We start from the raw sequence: 11,163 nt of genomic DNA, 5'->3' as shown, positions 1-11,163 counted from the left end.
CTGCTATCTGGTTACCTTCCCATTGTTCTGTTGTTTGGCTGCTGGGAGGAAAAAGGGAGGGGGTGATATAACTCCAACTTGCAGTACAGCAGTAAAGAGTGATTGAAGTTTATCAGAGCACAAGTCACATGACTTGGGGCAGCTGGAAAATTGACAATATGTCTAGCCCCATGTCAGATTTCAAAATTGAATATAAAAAAATCTGTTTGCTCTTTTGAGAAATGGATTTCAGAGCAGAATTCTGCTGGAGCAGCACTAGTAACTGATTCATTTTGAAAAAAAAGATTTTTTCAATGACAGTATCCCTTTAGAAAGTATTAGGTGATCTACAACTGAGGATGACGAGATCAACAAAATCATGAAGCTGCTGCATGTACCAGTGTTCCCTGCATGGGCTCGGGCTCAGAGAATGCACAGTAGAGAGACTAGAGAATTCTGCATGGTTCCAGTCCAATCTCATGCAATGAAGCTTGGTGCCAAAGAACCATGGTATTATGGTCCTGGCAAGGTACCCCAGGTATGTTTATATTTAGTAGAAAAGTTATACTGACTGGGGCAAGGGATTAGCAGTATTAATCATTAACCTGCCTAACAAATTGCCCCTGTGTCTTTAAAGGGATTTTGTCTTGATTTTTATGGTGAGTTTTTATTTCTAAATGACACTGTTTACACTGCAAATAATTCACTCTACAATATAAAATGTCATTCCTGAACCAGCAAGTGTATTTAGTTGTAATATTGGTGTGTAGGTGCATCTCAGGTCATTTTGCCTGGTCATGTAATTTCAGAAAGAGCCAGCACTTTAGGATGGAACTGCTTTCTGGCAGGCTGTTGTTTCTCCTACTCAATGTAACTGAATGTGTCTCAGTGGGACCTGGATTTTACTATTGAGTGCTGTTCTTAGATCTACCAGGCAGCTGTTATCTTGTGTTAGGGAGCTGCTATCTGGTTACCTTCCCATTGTTCTGTTGTTTGGCTGCTGGGAGGAAAAAGGGAGGGGGTGATATAACTCCAACTTGCAGTACAGCAGTAAAGAGTGATTGAAGTTTATCAGAGCACAAGTCACATGACTTGGGGCAGCTGGAAAATTGACAATATGTCTAGCCCCATGTCAGATTTCAAAATTGAATATAAAAAAATCTGTTTGCTCTTTTGAGAAATGGATTTCAGTGCAGAATTCTGCTGGAGCAGCACTAGTAACTGATTCATTTTGAAAAAAAAGATTTTTTCAATGACAGTATCCCTTTAGAAAGTATTAGGTGATCTACAACTGAGGATGACGAGATCAACAAAATCATGAAGCTGCTGCATGTACCAGTGTTCCCTGCATGGGCTCAGGCTCAGAGGATGCACAGTAGAGAGACTAGAGAATACTGCATGGTTCCAGTCCAATCTCATGCAATGAAGCTTGGTGCCAAAGAACCATGGCATTATGGTCCTGGCAAGGTACCCCAGGTATGTTTATATTTAGTAGAAAAGTTATACTGACTGGGGCAAGGGATTAGCAGTATTAATCATTAACCTGCCTAACAAATTGCCCCTGTGTCTTTAAAGGGATTTTGTCTTGATTTTTATGGTGAGTTTTTATTTCTAAATCACACTGTTTACACTGCAAATAATTCACTCTACAATATAAAATGTCATTCCTGAACCAGCAAGTGTATTTAGTTATAATATTGGTGTGTAGGTGCATCTCAGGTCATTTTGCCTGGTCATGTGATTTCAGAAAGAGCCAGCACTTTAGGATGGAACTGCTTTCTGGCAGGCTGTTGTTTCTCCTACTCAATGTAACTGAATGTGTCTCAGTGGGACCTGGATTTTACTATTGAGTGCTGTTCTTAGATCTACCAGGCAGCTGTTATCTTGTGTTAGGGAGCTGTTATCTGGTTACCTTCCCATTGTTCTGTTGTTTGGCTGCTGGGGGGAAAGGGAGGGGGTGATATAACTCCAACTTGCAGTACAGCAATAAGGGCAGAGACACATGGAGATTCGGGGAGATTTAGTGGCCCGGCAACAAATCGCCTTTTCTTGGACTGCCTTCTTGTCGGCTAGAATCTAAATCACCGGTGGGATGGCACTCGGGGCGCTTTGTTTTCCAAAGTCACCCGATGTTGCCTCATGAGGAAACTTCAGGCAACTTCGGAAAACAAATCGTTCCGAGTGCCATCCCACCGTTGATTTAGATTCTACCTGGTGGGAGGCGATTTGTTGCTGGGTGACTAATCTCCCCAAATCTCCACGTGTGTCTCTGCCCTAAAGAGTGACTGAAGTTTATCAGAGCACAAGTCACATGACTGGGGGCAGCTGGGAAACTGACAATATGTCTAGCCCATTGTTAGATTTCAAAATGCATATATAATAAAATCAGTTTGCTCTTTTGAGAAATGGATTTCAGTGCAGTAGTCTGCTGGAGCAGCACTATTAACTCATGCATTTTGTTTTCGCAAGACAGTATCCCTTTAAATATCTTATTAAGGAATTTGTAATAAGTTTTGTACACGCTGATGCCAAAATGTACTGTAAATAGCAGTGGGTGTTAGTATGAAGGAAGGTTGTACTGAGTGTATATCCAAGAGCAGCTTCTGCCATGCGTCATCCGAATAACCCCAACGCCTTCGGGTCAGGACTCAGGCACTACCTGTCCTCTCCAATGACATAATATTGGATAGCCCGTACCTATTTGATGTCAGATTTGGGTTCTCAAATCCTTTCTCAACCTCGGGAGAGAGAAGATTCTTATACCTAGAAATACCAAGAGCTGTATTTTCTATATAGGCACCCAAATACACAAATCTAGGGTGGGTCGGGGGACATGTTACCAAGCTGCTGTTTGACATTGATAAGAAAGCAAACAAATCACATGTGAGCCTGTTGCTCTGTATCACTGTATGGACCAGAAAGTACCACTGCAAACTGATTTCAAGGATAACTAAGAATCCACTTTGGTGACACTGTGAAAGGAAGATTCTTGTGACCGATGAAGTTGATTTTTATTAGCTTGTTATTTTGTGTATGTTGCATCTAATTGATTGTAATAAATACTATTATTTTACAAATGACATTTTGTACACATTTTAGGTTAAAAACAGCCATATTTACTGTTTATAGATACAATGTCAGGCATTTTTCATGTAGGAGTAATAACGAGGTGACCAGTTAATATGCCACTGACTTTCATAGCCAGCTGAGTCTTCTAATGGATTGGCACAAGGGTAGTATATTAGGCTACTATCAGTAACCAGCTACTTGCATGCAGTACATACACTCAAAGAAAGTGAATCCTAAGTCTATGTGCATGGGGGCATTCATTTGGGCACATCTAATACCCCTATTTCCAAGGTGTGTGTGGCTAATCTCAAGATGAAGTGCTATTGAAGGAAAACTAAACCCACTTTGCAAACATAGGGCCCATGGAACAGGAACCCCTCCAGAACTACTGCAACCCCATTCCCTAAAACAGTTCTGCCCCATTCCAGTCTATACACCAGGTACAATGGGTTTGAAGGCCCCACTTTCAGCCACTTCACACTTCATTCCTCTCCAGAGCAGTCTTCTTTGTTGTTCTCTGGAGCGGTCTTCTTCTCCGGAGTGTTCTTCTCTGAAACGGTCTTCTTCCTTCTTCTCTGGAGCATTCTTCTTCCTTCTTCTCTGGAGCGGACATCTTCATTCTTATCCGGAATGGTCTTCTTAATTTTTTTCCATAGCGGGTTCTTCGTTCTTCTCCGGAGCAGTTTCTTCATTCTTTTACATCGCAGCTTGTTCATTCTTTTCCATGGCGGCTTCTTCGTTCTTCTCCAGAACAGCTTCTTCATTCTTTTCCATTGCGGCTTCTTTGTTCTTCTCCAGAGCGGCTTCTTCGTTCTTTTCTGGAGTGGTCTTCTTCATTGTTTTTTCATATGCTTCTTCAGCAGCACAGCTAGGCCCCCCTTAGAGCCCGAACCCAGGCCTGGGACAACAGTCACCCCTGTGCCCCCCTGTTGGCAGCCCTAACTTATGGTAATTATATTTTATGATAGGGGGTACATCATTCACTATATACAGGTATGTGATCCATTATCCAGAAACCCATTAATCCAGAAAGCTCTGAATTGCAGGAAGGTCATCTGCAATTTTATCCAAATAATCCAACATTCTAAAAATGATTATAAATGATAATTAAACAGTACCTTGTACTTGATCCAAACTAATAATCTATATCAAAAGCAAAACCAGCCTATTGGGTTTATTTAATGTTTAAATATTTTTTTTTAGTATTCTTAAGGTATGAAAATCCAAATGACAGAAAAATCTGTTATCGGGAAAACCCCAGGTCCCAAGCATTCTGGATAACAGGTCCTGTAATATGATTGTTTTGTAGAGGTATCATTAGACAATAAATATCCAGTAACAATGACAACGTCTAACCCATCTCAACAACCAACAGCAAAGAGATAATTACTTACATTACTCTAAATTGACTGGACCCATGAAAACAAATTAATTTTTCTCAAATTGGTTGCCATGTATTACTACACCTTCAGCAAAGCTCCCTTACTGTATAATTCCAAAAGCAAAACCAGCAGAGCTATAAAGAATACCAGTAGGAGTATCTCCACTAAATTCCCCCCTGGTTTTGCAGTTGAATGATTATGATTAAATGCCCCATAATGTGGCACAAAGATGGTGCTTCCTTTCCAGTCAGTAATTAAGTTCTTCAGAAAAGAACAAGAGGCAGATAACCAGGGTGAGATGCTGGAGTCTGGCTGTAATGCTGGCACATTCCCCGGCCCTCTGTTCTGATGAATATAAGTCCTGTTCTCTATCTGGGACTCACACAATGAATCTCTGAGGGGCTATTGTGCCTGCTGAAGGTTGAGGGGAGGGAGGACTGGGTTAGTATTGCACTAAAGGGTAAGGTTCCATCAATATGTATCTGTGAGCTACACAAGTGCTTCCTTTCTCCTTAACCCCCTCCCTTCCGTCAGATTAACCCTTGGAAGGTTCCACATTGAGCGAGACACTCGCATTATGTTAAGAGTTAAGTGACAATTATGAAAGTGTAACTGTGCCCCAATATAAACCATGTAAATGACCTGAAAGCAATGCCATATAAAAAGACTTCTGTACCCTAAAAAAAAAACTATGCTTGTTATATGGTATCTCTTACCTCATAGGCAATAAACAAATGTAGGGGAGTATTTACTCTAGAAGTAACTATATGTGAGTGTTGTGCATTGACAGTACTTTTCATTTGTGGGATGTTTATAAGGGGATAGGAACCCACAACATAAAACATGTGCTTATAAGTGTGGCTCTCTGTTGGGTATTGTCAAGGCTGTTGATACCATTGAGCTTTTTGTGTGTGGAAGGCTTTATGTAATTGTGGCTTTGGCTTAGTATATATGAAGCTTGTATGGGTCCAGTTAAATTGCTCAGTTTGCAACTCATACTTTATAGAGGTTGTTATATTTTTATAATTATTTGTTCCACACATATGTGTCCCCCAAGTAGAGAGATGAATGGCCCTCCTGAATATGCTTCCTTATTGTTTATTGGCTGACTTGAATATGTGTTTACTTGTGTTACGTGAGTAAAATGACAAATACACAATGTCCTCTGCACTCAACCCATTATCAATATATTTAAGACATTGAGACATTTTGTCCCTGTGTAAAATGTATAATGAAGCAATAGAATTCTTAATGAATCAGATGAAAGTTGAGTGTAGGACTGGCCAGATATGGGATGACTGTGACGTAGTTGGCCAGCTTAAATATATTGCAATATATGGACAAACAATCCCTGTGTTGTTTAAAGGGTAAGGCATTTTAGTAGCTAAAGGCAGAAAATGTCTCAATGTCTTAAATATATTGATAATGGGTTGAGTGCAGAGGACCTCTTCTATTTGTATATATGTAGTTTGTGGTCACAGCCTCATTGCTCATTGTTCTGAAGAGCCAAAGTCCTGAAGAGTTGAAGTCCCAAAGAGCCGAAGTCCCAAAGGGTTGAAGTCCCAAAGAGCCAAAGTTCCAAAGAGCCAAAGTTCCAAAGAGCCAAAGTCCCAAAGAGCCGAAGTACTGAAGAGCAGAAGTCCCAAAGAGCCAAAGTCCCAAAGAGCCAAAGTCCCAAAGAGCCAAAGTCCCAAAGAGCCAAAGTCTCAAAGAGCCAAAGTCCCAAAGAGCCAAAGTCTCAAAGAGCCGAAGTCCCAAAGAGCCGAAGTTCTGAAGCCGCAAAAGCCACAAAGCCATGAAAGGAGCCAAAGTTGAAATACAGAAGCGGCAAAAAGATCCGAAGTTAAAGTCTTGAAGCCATGAGTTCAGTTCTACTGAAGTGAACACCAATGAGTTTTTTTTTTTATTAAACCCCTGGCCACCAATTTATTATTTTAATACTCTATAGGCCCTGGGACCACAGTTTTTTTTTTTAACTTATTAGGGGGACCTCACCATCAATGAATTTTTATAAAATGTGTGGGGGGGTTACCGTTTTAGCACTGATGCCTGTGTGGTCTTTAACTGTGGTGTAGGGTGGGCGGGATCTGGGGTGGGGCCCAGAAATTTTATAGGTATGGGGTCTACTTTCTACATCTGTAAATTCATTAGCTTCACTAAAACATCTATGAATAAAGGTGGCCATAGATGAACAAATAATATCGTACAATATTCAGTGTGTGTATGGCAGGAGACAAGCCAACTGATATCGGCAGGAGACAAGGATATTGGTCGGCTCATCTATTGGGCAGGTCGGAAAATTTCAATTGGGTGCCTTTAAAGGTGCCTGAGCATCGGCCTGTAGAATTCTATTATTTCTACTTGCATATCTGACGATTCAGCTCTACACATCTGTACTGGAAAAGGAGGATCTTTCCTGCAATAAAGATCGTAATTGTAACATCTCTGGCCACCTTAAGACTGTAGCCATTCAGATGATTCATTTGGGAAGATGCAATAAATGGATAAATGCAGGGTCGGACTGGCGCTTCTGGGACCAAACCTCGGAGGCCCTCGTTCGCATGTGTGAAATCCGGAGCACCGCGCACCACACATATTTTTATTTAAATTAAACCGGATTTGGGAAGCAGGTCTGGGCTGGCCCACCGGGTTTTTTCCCAGTGTCCCGCCGGCCCAGTCTGACCCTGTATAAATGAGTGATGCTGTTAGGTACCTACTGTCAGGGCCATATTTATATATAGGCCCCCAAGGGCCTGTGCCTAGGGGGGCAGGGTTTTGGGGGTGGCCCTCAGGGTGCCTATTTTTTTTGTTTTCTTTTTTTTAAACCCTCCCCACCCTCCGCCATAGGAAATCCGGTGCCAGAGCAGAGGGGGTGAGGGGTAGGGGGCCGAGGAAGAATGCGGAAGTGACGTAATGTGCATGGGGCGTGTTTAGGTCCGATGTCTAGGGCGGGATCGGACCTAAATACAGCCCTGCCTACTGTACAAGTATTAATACACAGGTTTCAATGTTACAGATCCTCCATTTATTCCCACCATGTCATCGATTGGGTTTATTCCACAATCTGTAATCATTTAAGTCAATAGATCTTGTGTGGAAAACTGAGCGTTGTAAAATAAAATGAAAATGATTCTGTACCTTTAAATGTTGCTCTTATACACTCCCTGCCAAAAAACACTTGATGGGCGGCCATGGAAAACATTTTCTCCCACAGAGCAAATAAAAGACTCACAATGACCTTGTGATTGCTTGTCCCCAAGACGAGAGATTTCCCCGTGGGAGACTTGTTCCAAAGATACTGAACTCCCAGACCCCTTGTGCTTCTCTAACATTCCCTGAATGTGTAATAAGGCTCCACTGTGTGTGTCTGACAAAACTGAGTCTGCTTTAGTTACAAACAACAACTTGTCATTATATAATAGAGAATATTGGGGGGGAAAGCAGAAATTCTACAAAAGGGATCTTTAGGATAAAGGCATGAAGGGCTTTAAAAAGAAATGTGATTTTTCACACAATATGCAATGTGGGACCATTTCAAGCATCGGATCTGTGCAGCCACTGGGACAGAATGTTCTGTTATACAGATAGCTAGAATCTCAGCTGCCATAAAGCAGGACAGGACTGCTGCTTACAATGGGGATCAGATAGGATCTGTGCAGCCACTGGGACAGAATGTTCTGTTATACAGATAGCTAGAATCTCAGCTGCCATAAAGCAGGACAGGACTGCTGCTTACAATGGGGATCAGATAGGATCTGTGCAGCCCCTGGGACAGAATGTTCTGTTATACAGATAGCTAGAATCTCAGCTGCCATAAAGCAGGACAGGACTGCTGCTTACAATGGGGATCAGATAGGATCTGTGCAGCCACTGGGACAGAATGTTCTGTTATACAGATAGCTAGAATCTCAGCTGCCATAAAGCAGGACAGGACTGCTGCTTACAATGGGGATCAGATAGGATCTGTGCAGCCACTGGGACAGAATGTTCTGTTATACAGATAGCTAGAATCTCAGCTGCCATAAAGCAGGACAGGACTGCTGCTTACAATGGGGATCAGATAGGATCTGTGCAGCCACTGGGACAGAATGTTCTGTTATACAGATAGCTAGAATCTCAGCTGCCATAAAGCAGGACAGGACTGCTGCTTACAATGGGGATCAGATAGGATCTGTGCAGCCACTGGGACAGAATGTTCTGTTATACAGATAGCTAGAATCTCAGCTGCCATAAAGCAGGACAGGACTGCTGCTTACAATGGGGATCAGATAGGATCTGTGCAGCCACTGGGACAGAATGTTCTGTTATACAGATAGCTAGAATCTCAGCTGCCATAAAGCAGGACAGGACTGCTGCTTACAATGGGGATCAGATAGGATCTGTGCAGCCACTGGGACAGAATGTCCTGTTATACAGATAGCTAGAATCTCAGCTGCCATAAAGCAGGACAGGACTGCTGCTTACAATGGGGATCAGATAGGATCTGTGCAGCCACTGGGACAGAATGCTCTGTTATACAGATAGCTAGAATCTCAGCTGCCATAAAGCAGGGCAGGACTGCTGCTTACAATGGGGATCAGAAAGGATCTGTGCAGCCACTGGGACAGAATGTTCTGTTATACAGATAGCTAGAATCTCAGCTGCCATAAAGCAGGACAGGACTGCTGCTTACAATGGGGATCAGATAGGATCTGTGCAGCCACTGGGACAGAATGTTCTGTTATACAGATAGCTAGAATCTCAGCTGCCATAAAGCAGGACAGGACTGCTGCTTACAATGGGGATCAGAAAGGATCTGTGCAGCCACTGGGACAGAATCCTACCAACAACCTAAGCCACCAAATACAGTATCTTCCCCACCCTGCCCATTGTTATGAGTGAAGGCATTTGTACTTCTCATGAGATGGGTTTACAGTTACAGGTAACTAGGAGAGACTCAATGCACAGGGAAGGTCAGTGGGCGAACCCCAAGGTGCAGAGAATAGAGATGAAATTACTGAAACCCAATATAGAGACACATAGACATATGGGACATATTTAAAACCTTTGTACAAAGGATCAGTTCTCAGTTTAGCATACACGTTTACTTTATTAATGTTTATTATGTGTTCATAATAAGAGATTAAAACATGTGTGGGCTCCCTGCATTCAAAAAAAATGGAAGAATAAGAGATCACCTGACACATGGTGGGGGTCCAGAATGTGAGTAAAGGATCAGCCAATACATAACGATCCCTATCTTCATATTTCATAGGATAAGTAAACCTGTAAAAAAAGGGAATGTAAAACCGATGAGGGGGCTATTCTGAGAAATGTTGCTATGTATTTTCATTATTTAATTTGTTTTTATTCCAAGATATTAAGGGATACATGTGGTGTTAATATGAATGAATTTTGTTACAACAGCGCCACCTGCTGGTCATTTTCCCACCAGTCTGACCACCAAGTAGTCAAGGAAGTTGTCAGGAGAAAGAAAGAGGCTGATGTTCTTCTGTTTAGGAAAGATGTGAGAAAGGTTTCTAATTTTATTCCTAAGCAGAAGAACATCAGCCTCTTTCTTTCTCCTGACAATTTCCTTGACTACTTGGTGGTCAGACTGGTGGGAAAATGACCAGCAGGTGGCGCTGTTGTGACAAAATTCATTCATATTAACAGTACATGTATCCCTTAATATCTTGGAATAAAAACAAAATTAAATAATGAATGTAAATTACAAAAGTGCTTAGGATGGTACTATCATCAATTTTACATTCACTTATTTTAAAGGTTGACTTGTACTTTATGGAATAAAAACACTTACTGTATAGTACTTTGCTCATGGATGAGAAGGATCTACTTTTCATTGCCTACCCTTGGGACCTGGCTAGCATTGATGAATGGGAGCCTCAGCACACATATGTTTGATCCAGGGACTGCTCCGATTGCATCTTGGAGTCAGGAAGGAATTTTTCATTAATCTGAAATTGGAGAAGCCTCAAATATATTTTTTCGCACAGTAGATAACAGATAAGTACTACTATAGTTTATATAAACAAGCTGCTGTGTAGCCATGGGGGCAGCCATTCAAGCACAGGATACACAGTAGATAACAGATAAGTACTACTATAGTTTATATAAACAATCTGCTGTGTAGTCATGGGGGCAGCCATTCAAGCACAGGATACACAGTAGATAACAGATAAGTACTACTATAGTTTATATAAACAAGCTGCTGTGTAGCCATGGGGGCAGCCATTCAAGCACAGGATACACAGTAGATAACAGATAAGTACTACTATAGTTTATATAAACAATCTGCTGTGTAGTCATGGGGGCAGCCATTCAAGCACAGGATACACAGTAGATAACAGATAAGTACTACTATAGTTTATGTAAACAAACTGCTTTGTGGTTGGGCAGCATACCACCCCCTAAAAATCTGCTGCCCTAGTCCTGGGCCTTGGTGGCCTCTCCACAAATCCGAGCCTGGTTATTGCTACTTTTAGTCATCATCTTTCTATTCAGGCCTCTCTTATTCATAATTCAGTCTCTTATTCAAATCAATGCATGGTTGCTCAGGGCCGCCATCAGGGGGGGACAGGGGGGACAAGTGTCCCGGGCCTGGGCATGAAAGGGGGGTCCAGCAGTGCTGCACTTTTGAAAGAGCCGTGCCCCCTTGAGAGCGCCAAAGCTTTGCGGAAATTTTCAAAGTCCCGAACAGCCAAAATGCGGAAGTGCCGAAAAGCCGAAGCCG

The sequence above is a fragment of the Xenopus laevis genome, chromosome 7S (assembly GCF_017654675.1).
Source record: "Xenopus laevis strain J_2021 chromosome 7S, Xenopus_laevis_v10.1, whole genome shotgun sequence".
NCBI classification, from domain to species: Eukaryota; Metazoa; Chordata; class Amphibia; order Anura; family Pipidae; genus Xenopus; species Xenopus laevis.
Note: the sequence above shows the minus strand (reverse complement) of the source record.